Consider the following 15,046-nt stretch of genomic DNA (forward strand, 5'->3'; position numbering starts at 1 on the left):
AAGCAATGTAACGATATTCATTCAAAAAACTGTTAAAATTCAATTTTCAGTAAGAAATCGTATTCACGGATTTTGTGTCTTGAAGAAGAAAAACCTGCGATTTTTTCGGTACTTTTTTGAATGAATTTTTTTCTGGAGAAATTTTTGACCGAATTCAGCTTAATTCCCTATAAAACACTCATTGAAAGTGATTTCATCTCGATTGAACAATAAATTGTTTTATATATATATATTGTTTTATAAAGATGAAAGTTAATTAAATTAAAATTATTAACTAGCACTCTCGGCAACGGCCATATCACGCTGAATACACCGGTTCTCGTCCGATAACTGAAGTTAAGCAGCGTCGAGCGCAGTCACTACTTGGGAGGGAGACCACTTAGGAACATTGCGTGCCGTTGGCTTTTTCACTTTTTTTTCCTCTTTTAAATTTTAATAGATATGAAAAAAGCAAACATGTTTTCATTTTGTTATTGTTTTAAAATGATGAAGGTTAATTTGTCTCACTTAATTTAAATTCGAATTATTAACTAGCACTCTCGGCAACGACCATATCACGCTGAATACAGTGGTTCTCGTCCGATCACCGAAGTTAAGCAGCGTCGAGCGCAGTCAGTACTTGGGATGGAGACCACTTAAGAACACAGCGTGCCGTTGGCTTTTTCACTTTTTTTTCCTCTTTTAAATTTTAATAGATATGAAAAAAGCAAACATATCTTCTTTTTTGTTATTGTTTTATAAAGATGAAAGTTAATTAAATTCAAATTATTAACTAGCACTCTCGGCAACGGCCATATCAAGCTGAATACACCGGTTCTCGTCCGATCACCGAAGTTAAACAGCGTTTAGCGCAGTCAGTACTTGGGAGGGCGACCACTTAGGAACACTGTGTGCCGTTAGCTTTTTCACTTTTTTTTTTCCTCTTTTAAATTCCAATAGATATGAAAAAAGCAAACATATTTTCATTTTGTTATTGTTTTAAAAAGATGAAGGTTAATTTGTCTCACTTAATTTAAATTCGAATTATTATCTAGCACTCTCGGCAACGGCCATATCACGCTGAGAACACCGGTTCTCGTCCGATCGCCGACGTTAGCAGCGTCGAGCGCAGTCAGTACTTGGGAATACTGCGTGCCGTTGGCTTTTTCACTTTTGTTTCCTCTTTTAAATTCCACCCGATATGAAAAAAGCAAACATATCTTCTTTTTGTTATTGTTTTATAAAGATGAAGGTTAATTTGTCTAACTTAATTTAAATTCGAATTTTTAACTAGCACTCTCGGCAACGGCCATATCACGCTGAGAACACCGGTTCTCGTCCGATCGCCGACGTTAGCAGCGTCGAGCGCAGTCAGTACTTGGGAATACTGCGTGCCGTTGGTTTTTCACTTTTGTTTCCTCTTTTAAATTCTACCCGATTTGAAAAAAGCACACATATCTTCTTTTTGTTATTGTTTTATAAAGATGAAAGTTAATTAAATTCAAATTATTAACTAGCACTCTCGGCAAAGGCCATATCACGCTGAATACACCGGTTTTCGTCCGAAAACCGAAGTTAAGCAGCGTCGAGCGCAGTCACTACTTGGGAGGGAGACCACTTAGGTACACTGCGTGCCGTTGGCTTTTTCACTTTTTTTCCTCTTTTAAATTCCAATAGATTTGAAAAAAGCAAACATATTTTCTTTTTGTTATTGTTTTAAAAAGATGAAGGTTAATTTGTCTCACTTAATTTAAGTTCGAATTATTATCTAGCACTCTCGGCAACGGCCATATCACGCTGAGAACACCGGTTCTCGTCCGATCGCCGACGTTAGCAGCGTCGAGCGCAGTCAGTACTTGGGAATACTGCGTGCCGTTGGCTTTTTCACTTTTGTTTCCTCTTTTAAATTCCACCCGATATGAAAAAAGCAAACATATCTTCTTTTTGTTATTGTTTTATAAAGATGAAAGTTGATTTAGTTCAAATTATTAACTAGCACTCTCGGCAACGGCCATAACACGCTGAATACACCGGTTCTCGTCCGATCACCGAAGTTAAGCAGCGTCGAGCACAGTCAGTACTTGGGAGGGAGACCACTTAGGAACACTGCGTGCGGTTGGGTTTTTCACTTTTTTTCCTCTTTTAAATTTTAATAGATATGAAAAAAGCAAACATGTTTTCATTTTGTTATTGTTTTAAAATGATGAAGGTTAATTTGTCTCACTTAATTTAAATTCGAATTATTAACTAGCACTCTCGGCAACGACCATATCACGCTGAATACAGCGGTTCTCGTCCGATCACCGAAGTTAAGCAGCGTCGAGCGCAGTCAGTACTTGGGATGGAGACCACTTAGGAACACTGCGTGCCGTTGGCTTTTTCACTTTTTTTTTCCTCTTTTAAATTTTAATAGATATGAAAAAAGCAAACATATCTTCTTTTTTGTTATTGTTTTATAAAGATGAAAGTTAATTAAATTCAAATTATTAACTAGCACTCTCGGCAACGGCCATATCAAGCTGAATACACCGGTTCTCGTCCGATCACCGAAGTTAAACAGCGTTTAGCGCAGTCAGTACTTGGGAGGGCGACCACTTAGGAACACTGTGTGCCGTTAGCTTTTTCACTTTTTTTTTTCCTCTTTTAAATTCCAATAGATATGAAAAAAGCAAACATATTTTCTTTTTGTTATTGTTTTAAAAAGATGAAGGTTAATTTGTCTCACTTAATTTAAATTCGAATTATTATCTAGCACTCTCGGCAACGGCCATATCACGCTGAGAACAACGGTTCTCGTCCGATCGCCGACGTTAGCAGCGTCGAGCGCAGTCGGTCCTTGGGAATACTGCGTGCCGTTGGCTTTTTCACTTTTGTTTCCTCTTTTAAATTCCACCCGATATGAAAAAAGCAAACATATCTTCTTTTTGTTATTGTTTTATAAAGATGAAAGTTGATTTAGTTCAAATTATTAACTAGCACTCTCGGCAACGGCCATAACACGCTGAATACACCGGTTCTCGTCCGATCACCGAAGTTAAGCAGCGTCGAGCACAGTCAGTACTTGGGAGGGAGACCACTTAGGAACACTGCGTGCGGTTGGGTTTTTCACTTTTTTTCCTCTTTTAAATTTTAATAGATATGAAAAAAGCAAACATGTTTTCATTTTGTTATTGTTTTAAAATGATGAAGGTTAATTTGTCTCACTTAATTTAAATTCGAATTATTAACTAGCACTCTCGGCAACGACCATATCACGCTGAATACAGCGGTTCTCGTCCGATCACCGAAGTTAAGCAGCGTCGAGCGCAGTCAGTACTTGGGAGTTAGACCACTTAGGAACACTGCGTGCCGTTGGCTTTTTCACTTTTTTTCCTCTTTTAAATTTTAATAGATATGAAAAAAGCAAACATATCTTCTTTTTTGTTATTGTTTTATAAAGATGAAAGTTAATTAAATTCAAATTATTAACTAGCACTCTCGGCAACGGCCATATCAAGCTGAATACACCGGTTCTCGTCCGATCACCGAAGTTAAACAGCGTTTAGCGCAGTCAGTACTTGGGAGGGCGACCACTTAGGAACACTGTGTGCCGTTAGCTTTTTCACTTTTTTTTTTTCCTCTTTTAAATTCCAATAGATATGAAAAAAGCAAACATATTTTCTTTTTGTTATTGTTTTAAAAAGATGAAGGTTAATTTGTCTCACTTAATTTAAATTCGAATTATTATCTAGCACTCTCGGCAACGGCCATATCACGCTGAGAACAACGGTTCTCGTCCGATCGCCGACGTTAGCAGCGTCGAGCGCAGTCGGTCCTTGGGAATACTGCGTGCCGTTGGCTTTTTCACTTTTGTTTCCTCTTTTAAATTCCACCCGATATGAAAAAAGCAAACATATCTTCTTTTTGTTATTGTTTTATAAAGATGAAAGTTAATTAAATTAAAATTATTAACCAGCACTCTCGGCAACGGCCATATCACGCTGAATACACCGGTTCTCGTCCGATAACCGATGTTAAGCAGCGTCGAGCGCAGTCACTACTTGGGAGGGAGTCCACTTAGGAACACTGCGTGCCGTTGGCTTTTTCACTTTTTTTTCCTCTATTAAATTTTAATAGATATGAAAAAAGCAAACATGTTTTCATTTTGTTATTGTTTTAAAATGATGAAGGTTAATTTGTCTCACTTAATTTAAATTCGAATTATTAACTAGCACTCTCGGCAACGACCATATCACGCTGAATACAGCGGTTCTCGTCCGATCACCGAAGTTAAGCAGCGTCGAGCGCAGTCAGTACTTGGGATGGAGACCACTTAGGAACACTGCGTGCCGTTGGCTTTTTCACTTTTTTTTCCTCTTTTAAATTTTAATAGATATGAAAAAAGCAAACATATCTTCTTTTTTGTTATTGTTTTATAAAGATGAAAGTTAATTAAATTCAAATTATTAACTAGCACTCTCGGCAACGGCCATATCAAGCTGAATACACCGGTTCTCGTCCGATCACCGAAGTTAAACAGCGTTTAGCGCAGTCAGTACTTGGGAGGGCGACCACTTATGAACACTGTGTGCCGTTAGCTTTTTCACTTTTTTTTTTCCTCTTTTAAATTCCAATAGATATGAAAAAAGCAAACATATTTTCTTTTTGTTATTGTTTTAAAAAGATGAAGGTTAATTTGTCTCACTTAATTTAAATTCGAATTATTATCTAGCACTCTCGGCAACGGCCATATCACGCTGAGAACAACGGTTCTCGTCCGATCGCCGACGTTAGCAGCGTCGAGCGCAGTCGGTCCTTGGGAATACTGCGTGCCGTTGGCTTTTTCACTTTTGTTTCCTCTTTTAAATTCCACCCGATATGAAAAAAGCAAACATATCTTCTTTTTGTTATTGTTTTATAAAGATGAAAGTTAATTAAATTAAAATTATTAACCAGCACTCTCGGCAACGGCCATATCACGCTGAATACACCGGTTCTCGTCCGATAACCGATGTTAAGCAGCGTCGAGCGCAGTCACTACTTGGGAGGGAGACCACTTAGGAACACTGCGTGCCGTTGGCTTTTTCACTTTTTTTTCCTCTTTTAAATTTTAATAGATATGAAAAAAGCAAACATGTTTTCATTTTGTTATTGTTTTAAAATGATGAAGGTTAATTTGTCTCACTTAATTTAAATTCGAATTATTAACTAGCACTCTCGGCAACGGCCATATCACGCTGAAAACACCGGTTCTCGTCCGATCACCGAAGTTAAGCAGCGTCGAGCGCATACAGTACTTGGGAATACTGCGTGCCGTTGGCTTTTTCACTTTTGTTTCCTCTTTCAAATTCCACCAGATATGAAAAAAAGCAAACATATCTTCTTTCTGTTATTGTTTTATAAAGATGAAAGTTAATTAAATTAAAATTATTAACCAGCACTCTCGGCAACGGCCATATCACGCTGAATACACCGGTTCTCGTCCGATAACCGATGTTAAGCAGCGTCGAGCGCAGTCACTACTTGGGAGGGAGACCACTTAGGAACACTGCGTGCCGTTGGCTTTTTCACTTTTTTTTCCTCTTTTAAATTTTAATAGATATGAAAAAAGCAAACATGTTTTCATTTTGTTATTGTTTTAAAATGATGAAGGTTAATTTGTCTCACTTAATTTAAATTCGAATTATTAACTAGCACTCTCGGCAACGACCATATCACGCTGAATACAGCGGTTCTCGTCCGATCACCGAAGTTAAGCAGCGTCGAGCGCAGTCAGTACTTGGGAGTTAGACCACTTAGGAACACTGCGTGCCGTTGGCTTTTTCACTTTTTTTTCCTCTTTTAAATTTTAATAGATATGAAAAAAGCAAACATGTTTTTTTGTTATTGTTTTAAAATGATGAAGGTTAATTTGTCTCACTTAATTTAAATTCGAATTATTAACTAGCACTCTCGGCAACGGCCATATCACGCTGAGAACACCGGTTCTCGTCCGATCGCCGACGTTAGCAGCGTCGAGCGCAGTCAGTACTTGGGAATACTGCGTGCCGTTGGCTTTTTCACTTTTGTTTCCTCTTTTAAATTCCACCCGATATGAAAAAAGCAAACATATTTTCTTTTTGTTAATGTTTTATAAAGATGAAGGTTAATTTGTCTCACTTAATTTAAATTCGAATTATTATCTAGCACTCTCGGCAACGGCCATATCACGCTGAGAACAACGGTTCTCGTCCGATCGCCGACGTTAGCAGCGTCGAGCGCAGTCGGTCCTTGGGAATACTGCGTGCCGTTGGCTTTTTCACTTTTAGTTCCTCTTTTAAATTCCACCCGATATGAAAAAAGCAAACATATCTTCTTTTTGTTATTGTTTTATAAAGATGAAAGTTAATTAAATTAAAATTATTAACCAGCACTCTCGGCAACGGCCATATCACGCTGAATACACCGGTTCTCGTCCGATAACCGATGTTAAGCAGCGTCGAGCGCAGTCACTACTTGGGAGGGAGACCACTTAGGAACACTGCGTGCCGTTGGCTTTTTCACTTTTTTTTCCTCTTTTAAATTTTAATAGATATGAAAAAAGCAAACATGTTTTCATTTTGTTATTGTTTTAAAATGATGAAGGTTAATTTGTCTCACTTAATTTAAATTCAAATTATTAACTAGCACTCTCGGCAACGACCATATCACGCTGAATACAGCGGTTCTCGTCCGATCACCGAAGTTAAGCAGCGTCGAGCGCAGTCAGTACTTGGGAGGGAGACCACTTAGGAACACTGCGTGCCGTTGGCTTTTTCGATTTTTTTTTCCTCTTTTAAATTTTAATAGATATGAAAAAAGCAAACATGTTTTCATTTTGTTATTGTTTTAAAATGATGAAGGTTAATTTGTCTCACTTAATTTAAATTCGAATTATTAACTAGCACTCTCGGCAACGACCATATCACGCTGAATACAGCGGTTCTCGTCCGATCACCGAAGTTAAGCAGCGTCGAGCGCAGTCAGTACTTGGGATGGAGACCACTTAGGAACACTGCGTGCCGTTGGCTTTTTCACTTTTTTTTTCCTCTTTTAAATTTTAATAGATATGAAAAAAGCAAACATGTTTTCATTTTGTTATTGTTTTAAAATTATGAAGGTTAATTTGTCTCACTTAATTTAAATTCGAATTATTAACTAGCACTCTCGGCAACGGCCATATCACGCTGAAAACACCGGTTCTCGTCCGATCACCGAAGTTAAGCAGCGTCGAGCGCATACAGTACTTGGGTATACTGCGTGCCGTTGGCTTTTTCACTTTTGTTTCCTCTTTCAAATTCCACCAGATATGAAAAAAAGCAAACATATCTTCTTTCTGTTATTGTTTTATAAATATGAAAGTTAATTTAAATCAAATTATTAACTAGCACTATCGGCAACGGCCATAACACGCTGAATACACCGGTTCTCGTACGATAACCGAAGTTAAGCAGCGTCGTGCGCAGTCAGTATTTGGGAGGGCGACCACTTAGGAACACTGCGTGCCGTTAGCTTTTTCACATTTTTTTTCCTCTTTTAAATTCCAACAGATATGAAAAAAGCAAACATATTTTCTTTTTGTTATTGTTTTAAAAAGATGAAGGTTAATTTGTCTCACTTAATTTAAATTCGAATTATTATCTAGCACTCTCGGCAACGGCCATATCACGCTGAGAACAACGGTTCTCGTCCGATCGCCGACGTTAGCAGCGTCGAGCGCAGTCGGTCCTTGGGAATACTGCGTGCCGTTGGCTTTTTCACTTTTGTTTCCTCTTTTAAATTCCACCCGATATGAAAAAAGCAAACATATCTTCTTTTTGTTATTGTTTTATAAAGATGAAAGTTAATTAAATTAAAATTATTAACCAGCACTCTCGGCAACGGCCATATCATGCTGAATACACCGGTTCTCGTCCGATAACCGATGTTAAGCAGCGTCGAGCGCAGTCAGTACTTGGGAGGGAGACCACTTAGGAACACTGCGTGCCGTTTGCTTTTTCACTTTTTTTTCCTCTTTTAAATTTTAATAGATATGAAAAAAGCAAACATGTTTTCATTTTGTTATTGTTTTAAAATGATGAAGGTTAATTTGTCTCACTTAATTTAAATTCGAATTATTAACTAGCACTCTCGGCAACGACCATATCACGCTGAATACAGCGGTTCTCGTCCGATCACCGAAGTTAAGCAGCGTCGAGCGCAGTCAGTACTTGGGATGGAGACCACTTAGGAACACTGCGTGCCGTTGGCTTTTTCACTTTTTTTTCCTCTTTTAAATTTTAATAGATATGAAAAAAGCAAACATGTTTTTTTGTTATTGTTTTAAAATGATGAAGGTTAATTTGTCTCACTTAATTTAAATTCGAATTATTAACTAGCACTCTCGGCAACGGCCATATCACGCTGAGAACACCGGTTCTCGTCCGATCGCCGACGTTAGCAGCGTCGAGCGCAGTCAGTACTTGGGAATACTGCGTGCCGTTGGCTTTTTCACTTTTGTTTCCTCTTTTAAATTCCACCCGATATGAAAAAAGCAAACATATTTTCTTTTTGTTAATGTTTTATAAAGATGAAGGTTAATTTGTCTCACTTAATTTAAATTCGAATTATTATCTAGCACTCTCGGCAACGGCCATATCACGCTGAGAACAACGGTTCTCGTCCGATCGCCGACGTTAGCAGCGTCGAGCGCAGTCGGTCCTTGGGAATACTGCGTGCCGTTGGCTTTTTCACTTTTAGTTCCTCTTTTAAATTCCACCCGATATGAAAAAAGCAAACATATCTTCTTTTTGTTATTGTTTTATAAAGATGAAAGTTAATTAAATTAAAATTATTAACCAGCACTCTCGGCAACGGCCATATCACGCTGAATACACCGGTTCTCGTCCGATAACCGATGTTAAGCAGCGTCGAGCGCAGTCACTACTTGGGAGGGAGACCACTTAGGAACACTGCGTGCCGTTGGCTTTTTCACTTTTTTTTCCTCTTTTAAATTTTAATAGATATGAAAAAAGCTAACATGTTTTCATTTTGTTATTGTTTTAAAATGATGAAGGTTAATTTGTCTCACTTAATTTAAATTCGAATTATTAACTAGCACTCTCGGCAACGACCATATCACGCTGAATACAGCGGTTCTCGTCCGATCACCGAAGTTAAGCAGCGTCGAGCGCAGTCAGTACTTTTGAGGGAGACCACTTAGGAACACTGCGTGCCGTTGGCTTTTTCACTTTTTTTTCCTCTTTTAAATTTTAATAGATATGAAAAAAGCAAACATGTTTTCATTTTGTTATTGTTTTAAAATGATGAAGGTTAATTTGTCTCACTTAATTTAAATTCGAATTATTAACTAGCACTCTCGGCAACGACCATATCACGCTGAATACAGCGGTTCTCGTCCGATCACCGAAGTTAAGCAGCGTCGAGCGCAGTCAGTACTTGGGATGGAGACCACTTAGGAACACTGCGTGCCGTTGGCTTTTTCACTTTTTTTTTCCTCTTTTAAATTTTAATAGATATGAAAAAAGCAAACATGTTTTCATTTTGTTATTGTTTTAAAATTATGAAGGTTAATTTGTCTCACTTAATTTAAATTCGAATTATTAACTAGCACTCTCGGCAACGGCCATATCACGCTGAAAACACCGGTTCTCGTCCGATCACCGAAGTTAAGCAGCGTCGAGCGCATACAGTACTTGGGTATACTGCGTGCCGTTGGCTTTTTCACTTTTGTTTCCTCTTTCAAATTCCACCAGATATGAAAAAAAGCAAACATATCTTCTTTCTGTTATTGTTTTATAAATATGAAAGTTAATTTAAATCAAATTATTAACTAGCACTATCGGCAACGGCCATAACACGCTGAATACACCGGTTCTCGTACGATAACCGAAGTTAAGCAGCGTCGTGCGCAGTCAGTATTTGGGAGGGCGACCACTTAGGAACACTGCGTGCCGTTAGCTTTTTCACATTTTTTTTCCTCTTTTAAATTCCAACAGATATGAAAAAAGCAAACATATTTTCTTTTTGTTATTGTTTTAAAAAGATGAAGGTTAATTTGTCTCACTTAATTTAAATTCGAATTATTATCTAGCACTCTCGGCAACGGCCATATCACGCTGAGAACAACGGTTCTCGTCCGATCGCCGACGTTAGCAGCGTCGAGCGCAGTCGGTCCTTGGGAATACTGCGTGCCGTTGGCTTTTTCACTTTTGTTTCCTCTTTTAAATTCCACCCGATATGAAAAAAGCAAACATATCTTCTTTTTGTTATTGTTTTATAAAGATGAAAGTTAATTAAATTAAAATTATTAACCAGCACTCTCGGCAACGGCCATATCATGCTGAATACACCGGTTCTCGTCCGATAACCGATGTTAAGCAGCGTCGAGCGCAGTCAGTACTTGGGAGGGAGACCACTTAGGAACACTGCGTGCCGTTTGCTTTTTCACTTTTTTTTCCTCTTTTAAATTTTAATAGATATGAAAAAAGCAAACATGTTTTCATTTTGTTATTGTTTTAAAATGATGAAGGTTAATTTGTCTCACTTAATTTAAATTCGAATTATTAACTAGCACTCTCGGCAACGACCATATCACGCTGAATACAGCGGTTCTCGTCCGATCACCGAAGTTAAGCAGCGTCGAGCGCAGTCAGTACTTGGGATGGAGACCACTTAGGAACACTGCGTGCCGTTGGCTTTTTCACTTTTTTTTCCTCTTTTAAATTTTAATAGATATGAAAAAAGCAAACATGTTTTTTTGTTATTGTTTTAAAATGATGAAGGTTAATTTGTCTCACTTAATTTAAATTCGAATTATTAACTAGCACTCTCGGCAACGGCCATATCACGCTGAGAACACCGGTTCTCGTCCGATCGCCGACGTTAGCAGCGTCGAGCGCAGTCAGTACTTGGGAATACTGCGTGCCGTTGGCTTTTTCACTTTTGTTTCCTCTTTTAAATTCCACCCGATATGAAAAAAGCAAACATATTTTCTTTTTGTTAATGTTTTATAAAGATGAAGGTTAATTTGTCTCACTTAATTTAAATTCGAATTATTATCTAGCACTCTCGGCAACGGCCATATCACGCTGAGAACAACGGTTCTCGTCCGATCGCCGACGTTAGCAGCGTCGAGCGCAGTCGGTCCTTGGGAATACTGCGTGCCGTTGGCTTTTTCACTTTTAGTTCCTCTTTTAAATTCCACCCGATATGAAAAAAGCAAACATATCTTCTTTTTGTTATTGTTTTATAAAGATGAAAGTTAATTAAATTAAAATTATTAACCAGCACTCTCGGCAACGGTCATATCACGCTGAATACACCGGTTCTCGTCCGATAACCGATGTTAAGCAGCGTCGAGCGCAGTCACTACTTGGGAGGGAGACCACTTAGGAACACTGCGTGCCGTTGGCTTTTTCACTTTTTTTCCTCTTTTAAATTTTAATAGATATGAAAAAAGCAAACATGTTTTCATTTTGTTATTGTTTTAAAATGATGAAGGTTAATTTGTCTCACTTAATTTAAATTCGAATTATTAACTAGCACTCTCGGCAACGACCATATCACGCTGAATACAGCGGTTCTCGTCCGATCACCGAAGTTAAGCAGCGTCGAGCGCAGTCAGTACTTGGGAGGGAGACCACTTAGGAACACTGCGTGCCGTTGGCTTTTTCACTTTTTTTTTCCTCTTTTAAATTTTAATAGATATGAAAAAAGCAAACATGTTTTTTTTGTTATTGTTTTAAAATTATGAAGGTTAATTTGTCTCACTTAATTTAAATTCGAATTATTAACTAGCACTCTCGGCAACGGCCATATCACGCTGAAAACACCGGTTCTCGTCCGATCACCGAAGTTAAGCAGCGTCGAGCGCATACAGTACTTGGGATGGAGACCACTTAGGAACACTGCGTGCCGTTGGCTTTTTCACTTTTTTTTCCTCTTTTAAATTTTAATAGATATGAAAAAAGCAAACATGTTTTTTTGTTATTGTTTTAAAATGATGAAGGTTAATTTGTCTCACTTAATTTAAATTCGAATTATTAACTAGCACTCTCGGCAACGGCCATATCACGCTGAGAACACCGGTTCTCGTCCGATCGCCGACGTTAGCAGCGTCGAGCGCAGTCAGTACTTGGGAATACTGCGTGCCGTTGGCTTTTTCACTTTTGTTTCCTCTTTTAAATTCCACCCGATATGAAAAAAGCAAACATATTTTCTTTTTGTTAATGTTTTATAAAGATGAAGGTTAATTTGTCTCACTTAATTTAAATTCGAATTATTATCTAGCACTCTCGGCAACGGCCATATCACGCTGAGAACAACGGTTCTCGTCCGATCGCCGACGTTAGCAGCGTCGAGCGCAGTCGGTCCTTGGGAATACTGCGTGCCGTTGGCTTTTTCACTTTTAGTTCCTCTTTTAAATTCCACCCGATATGAAAAAAGCAAACATATCTTCTTTTTGTTATTGTTTTATAAAGATGAAAGTTAATTAAATTAAAATTATTAACCAGCACTCTCGGCAACGGCCATATCACGCTGAATACACCGGTTCTCGTCCGATAACCGATGTTAAGCAGCGTCGAGCGCAGTCACTACTTGGGAGGGAGACCACTTAGGAACACTGCGTGCCGTTGGCTTTTTCACTTTTTTTTCCTCTTTTAAATTTTAATAGATATGAAAAAAGCTAACATGTTTTCATTTTGTTATTGTTTTAAAATGATGAAGGTTAATTTGTCTCACTTAATTTAAATTCGAATTATTAACTAGCACTCTCGGCAACGACCATATCACGCTGAATACAGCGGTTCTCGTCCGATCACCGAAGTTAAGCAGCGTCGAGCGCAGTCAGTACTTGGGAGGGAGACCACTTAGGAACACTGCGTGCCGTTGGCTTTTTCACTTTTTTTTTCCTCTTTTAAATTTTAATAGATATGAAAAAAGCAAACATGTTTTCATTTTGTTATTGTTTTAAAATGATGAAGGTTAATTTGTCTCACTTAATTTAAATTCGAATTATTAACTAGCACTCTCGGCAACGACCATATCACGCTGAATACAGCGGTTCTCGTCCGATCACCGAAGTTAAGCAGCGTCGAGCGCAGTCAGTACTTGGGATGGAGACCACTTAGGAACACTGCGTGCCGTTGGCTTTTTCACTTTTTTTTTCCTCTTTTAAATTTTAATAGATATGAAAAAAGCAAACATGTTTTCATTTTGTTATTGTTTTAAAATTATGAAGGTTAATTTGTCTCACTTAATTTAAATTCGAATTATTAACTAGCACTCTCGGCAACGGCCATATCACGCTGAAAACACCGGTTCTCGTCCGATCACCGAAGTTAAGCAGCGTCGAGCGCATACAGTACTTGGGTATACTGCGTGCCGTTGGCTTTTTCACTTTTGTTTCCTCTTTCAAATTCCACCAGATATGAAAAAAAGCAAACATATCTTCTTTCTGTTATTGTTTTATAAATATGAAAGTTAATTTAAATCAAATTATTAACTAGCACTATCGGCAACGGCCATAACACGCTGAATACACCGGTTCTCGTACGATAACCGAAGTTAAGCAGCGTCGTGCGCAGTCAGTATTTGGGAGGGCGACCACTTAGGAACACTGCGTGCCGTTAGCTTTTTCACATTTTTTTTCCTCTTTTAAATTCCAACAGATATGAAAAAAGCAAACATATTTTCTTTTTGTTATTGTTTTAAAAAGATGAAGGTTAATTTGTCTCACTTAATTTAAATTCGAATTATTATCTAGCACTCTCGGCAACGGCCATATCACGCTGAGAACAACGGTTCTCGTCCGATCGCCGACGTTAGCAGCGTCGAGCGCAGTCGGTCCTTGGGAATACTGCGTGCCGTTGGCTTTTTCACTTTTGTTTCCTCTTTTAAATTCCACCCGATATGAAAAAAGCAAACATATCTTCTTTTTGTTATTGTTTTATAAAGATGAAAGTTAATTAAATTAAAATTATTAACCAGCACTCTCGGCAACGGCCATATCATGCTGAATACACCGGTTCTCGTCCGATAACCGATGTTAAGCAGCGTCGAGCGCAGTCAGTACTTGGGAGGGAGACCACTTAGGAACACTGCGTGCCGTTTGCTTTTTCACTTTTTTTTCCTCTTTTAAATTTTAATAGATATGAAAAAAGCAAACATGTTTTCATTTTGTTATTGTTTTAAAATGATGAAGGTTAATTTGTCTCACTTAATTTAAATTCGAATTATTAACTAGCACTCTCGGCAACGACCATATCACGCTGAATACAGCGGTTCTCGTCCGATCACCGAAGTTAAGCAGCGTCGAGCGCAGTCAGTACTTGGGATGGAGACCACTTAGGAACACTGCGTGCCGTTGGCTTTTTCACTTTTTTTTCCTCTTTTAAATTTTAATAGATATGAAAAAAGCAAACATGTTTTTTTGTTATTGTTTTAAAATGATGAAGGTTAATTTGTCTCACTTAATTTAAATTCGAATTATTAACTAGCACTCTCGGCAACGGCCATATCACGCTGAGAACACCGGTTCTCGTCCGATCACCGAAGTTAAGCAGCGTCGAGCGCATACAGTACTTGGGTATACTGCGTGCCGTTGGCTTTTTCACTTTTGTTTCCTCTTTCAAATTCCACCAGATATGAAAAAAAGCAAACATATCTTCTTTCTGTTATTGTTTTATAAATATGAAAGTTAATTTAAATCAAATTATTAACTAGCACTATCGGCAACGGCCATAACACGCTGAATACACCGGTTCTCGTACGATAACCGAAGTTAAGCAGCGTCGTGCGCAGTCAGTATTTGGGAGGGCGACCACTTAGGAACACTGCGTGCCGTTAGCTTTTTCACATTTTTTTTCCTCTTTTAAATTCCAACAGATATGAAAAAAGCAAACATATTTTCTTTTTGTTAATGTTTTATAAAGATGAAGGTTAATTTGTCTCACTTAATTTAAATTCGAATTATTATCTAGCACTCTCGGCAACGGCCATATCACGCTGAGAACAACGGTTCTCGTCCGATCGCCGACGTTAGCAGCGTCGAGCGCAGTCGGTCCTT

The 15,046-nt window shown here is 38.2% G+C and overlaps 43 pseudogenes; all 43 read left to right on the forward strand.

Annotated features, from left to right (window-relative positions):
* Window positions 1-285: 285 nt before the first annotated feature.
* Window positions 286-404, forward strand: LOC149652327 (5S ribosomal RNA; annotated as a pseudogene).
* A 137-nt stretch (window positions 405-541) lies between these two features.
* Window positions 542-660, forward strand: LOC149652328 (5S ribosomal RNA; annotated as a pseudogene).
* A 123-nt stretch (window positions 661-783) lies between these two features.
* Window positions 784-902, forward strand: LOC149652329 (5S ribosomal RNA; annotated as a pseudogene).
* A 601-nt stretch (window positions 903-1,503) lies between these two features.
* Window positions 1,504-1,622, forward strand: LOC149652330 (5S ribosomal RNA; annotated as a pseudogene).
* Window positions 1,623-1,982: 360 nt separating this feature from the next.
* Window positions 1,983-2,101, forward strand: LOC149652331 (5S ribosomal RNA; annotated as a pseudogene).
* Window positions 2,102-2,237: 136 nt separating this feature from the next.
* LOC149652332 (5S ribosomal RNA) lies at window positions 2,238-2,356 on the forward strand (annotated as a pseudogene).
* Window positions 2,357-2,480: 124 nt separating this feature from the next.
* Window positions 2,481-2,599, forward strand: LOC149652333 (5S ribosomal RNA; annotated as a pseudogene).
* Window positions 2,600-2,962: 363 nt separating this feature from the next.
* On the forward strand, window positions 2,963-3,081 carry LOC149652334 (5S ribosomal RNA; annotated as a pseudogene).
* A 136-nt stretch (window positions 3,082-3,217) lies between these two features.
* Window positions 3,218-3,336, forward strand: LOC149652335 (5S ribosomal RNA; annotated as a pseudogene).
* A 122-nt stretch (window positions 3,337-3,458) lies between these two features.
* On the forward strand, window positions 3,459-3,577 carry LOC149652336 (5S ribosomal RNA; annotated as a pseudogene).
* A 364-nt stretch (window positions 3,578-3,941) lies between these two features.
* Window positions 3,942-4,060, forward strand: LOC149652337 (5S ribosomal RNA; annotated as a pseudogene).
* Window positions 4,061-4,197: 137 nt separating this feature from the next.
* LOC149652338 (5S ribosomal RNA) lies at window positions 4,198-4,316 on the forward strand (annotated as a pseudogene).
* Window positions 4,317-4,439: 123 nt separating this feature from the next.
* LOC149652339 (5S ribosomal RNA) lies at window positions 4,440-4,558 on the forward strand (annotated as a pseudogene).
* A 363-nt stretch (window positions 4,559-4,921) lies between these two features.
* On the forward strand, window positions 4,922-5,040 carry LOC149652340 (5S ribosomal RNA; annotated as a pseudogene).
* A 137-nt stretch (window positions 5,041-5,177) lies between these two features.
* On the forward strand, window positions 5,178-5,280 carry LOC149652341 (5S ribosomal RNA; annotated as a pseudogene).
* Window positions 5,281-5,403: 123 nt separating this feature from the next.
* On the forward strand, window positions 5,404-5,522 carry LOC149652342 (5S ribosomal RNA; annotated as a pseudogene).
* Window positions 5,523-5,659: 137 nt separating this feature from the next.
* On the forward strand, window positions 5,660-5,778 carry LOC149652343 (5S ribosomal RNA; annotated as a pseudogene).
* Window positions 5,779-6,375: 597 nt separating this feature from the next.
* On the forward strand, window positions 6,376-6,494 carry LOC149652344 (5S ribosomal RNA; annotated as a pseudogene).
* Window positions 6,495-6,631: 137 nt separating this feature from the next.
* On the forward strand, window positions 6,632-6,750 carry LOC149652345 (5S ribosomal RNA; annotated as a pseudogene).
* Window positions 6,751-6,888: 138 nt separating this feature from the next.
* LOC149652346 (5S ribosomal RNA) lies at window positions 6,889-7,007 on the forward strand (annotated as a pseudogene).
* A 138-nt stretch (window positions 7,008-7,145) lies between these two features.
* LOC149652347 (5S ribosomal RNA) lies at window positions 7,146-7,248 on the forward strand (annotated as a pseudogene).
* A 123-nt stretch (window positions 7,249-7,371) lies between these two features.
* Window positions 7,372-7,490, forward strand: LOC149652348 (5S ribosomal RNA; annotated as a pseudogene).
* A 362-nt stretch (window positions 7,491-7,852) lies between these two features.
* Window positions 7,853-7,971, forward strand: LOC149652349 (5S ribosomal RNA; annotated as a pseudogene).
* Window positions 7,972-8,108: 137 nt separating this feature from the next.
* LOC149652350 (5S ribosomal RNA) lies at window positions 8,109-8,227 on the forward strand (annotated as a pseudogene).
* A 597-nt stretch (window positions 8,228-8,824) lies between these two features.
* LOC149652351 (5S ribosomal RNA) lies at window positions 8,825-8,943 on the forward strand (annotated as a pseudogene).
* A 137-nt stretch (window positions 8,944-9,080) lies between these two features.
* Window positions 9,081-9,199, forward strand: LOC149652352 (5S ribosomal RNA; annotated as a pseudogene).
* Window positions 9,200-9,336: 137 nt separating this feature from the next.
* LOC149652353 (5S ribosomal RNA) lies at window positions 9,337-9,455 on the forward strand (annotated as a pseudogene).
* A 138-nt stretch (window positions 9,456-9,593) lies between these two features.
* LOC149652354 (5S ribosomal RNA) lies at window positions 9,594-9,696 on the forward strand (annotated as a pseudogene).
* A 123-nt stretch (window positions 9,697-9,819) lies between these two features.
* LOC149652355 (5S ribosomal RNA) lies at window positions 9,820-9,938 on the forward strand (annotated as a pseudogene).
* A 362-nt stretch (window positions 9,939-10,300) lies between these two features.
* LOC149652356 (5S ribosomal RNA) lies at window positions 10,301-10,419 on the forward strand (annotated as a pseudogene).
* A 137-nt stretch (window positions 10,420-10,556) lies between these two features.
* On the forward strand, window positions 10,557-10,675 carry LOC149652357 (5S ribosomal RNA; annotated as a pseudogene).
* Window positions 10,676-11,272: 597 nt separating this feature from the next.
* On the forward strand, window positions 11,273-11,391 carry LOC149652358 (5S ribosomal RNA; annotated as a pseudogene).
* A 136-nt stretch (window positions 11,392-11,527) lies between these two features.
* Window positions 11,528-11,646, forward strand: LOC149652359 (5S ribosomal RNA; annotated as a pseudogene).
* A 136-nt stretch (window positions 11,647-11,782) lies between these two features.
* On the forward strand, window positions 11,783-11,901 carry LOC149652360 (5S ribosomal RNA; annotated as a pseudogene).
* A 597-nt stretch (window positions 11,902-12,498) lies between these two features.
* Window positions 12,499-12,617, forward strand: LOC149652361 (5S ribosomal RNA; annotated as a pseudogene).
* Window positions 12,618-12,754: 137 nt separating this feature from the next.
* LOC149652362 (5S ribosomal RNA) lies at window positions 12,755-12,873 on the forward strand (annotated as a pseudogene).
* A 138-nt stretch (window positions 12,874-13,011) lies between these two features.
* LOC149652363 (5S ribosomal RNA) lies at window positions 13,012-13,130 on the forward strand (annotated as a pseudogene).
* A 138-nt stretch (window positions 13,131-13,268) lies between these two features.
* Window positions 13,269-13,371, forward strand: LOC149652364 (5S ribosomal RNA; annotated as a pseudogene).
* Window positions 13,372-13,494: 123 nt separating this feature from the next.
* LOC149652365 (5S ribosomal RNA) lies at window positions 13,495-13,613 on the forward strand (annotated as a pseudogene).
* Window positions 13,614-13,975: 362 nt separating this feature from the next.
* Window positions 13,976-14,094, forward strand: LOC149652366 (5S ribosomal RNA; annotated as a pseudogene).
* A 137-nt stretch (window positions 14,095-14,231) lies between these two features.
* LOC149652367 (5S ribosomal RNA) lies at window positions 14,232-14,350 on the forward strand (annotated as a pseudogene).
* A 134-nt stretch (window positions 14,351-14,484) lies between these two features.
* On the forward strand, window positions 14,485-14,587 carry LOC149652368 (5S ribosomal RNA; annotated as a pseudogene).
* A 123-nt stretch (window positions 14,588-14,710) lies between these two features.
* On the forward strand, window positions 14,711-14,829 carry LOC149652369 (5S ribosomal RNA; annotated as a pseudogene).
* The last annotated feature ends 217 nt before the right edge of the window (window positions 14,830-15,046 follow it).

The sequence above is a fragment of the Phalangium opilio genome, unplaced genomic scaffold (assembly GCF_054372755.1).
Source record: "Phalangium opilio isolate 3A_F unplaced genomic scaffold, DU_Popi_V2 ptg000082l_1, whole genome shotgun sequence".
Taxonomy (NCBI): Eukaryota; Metazoa; Arthropoda; class Arachnida; order Opiliones; family Phalangiidae; genus Phalangium; species Phalangium opilio.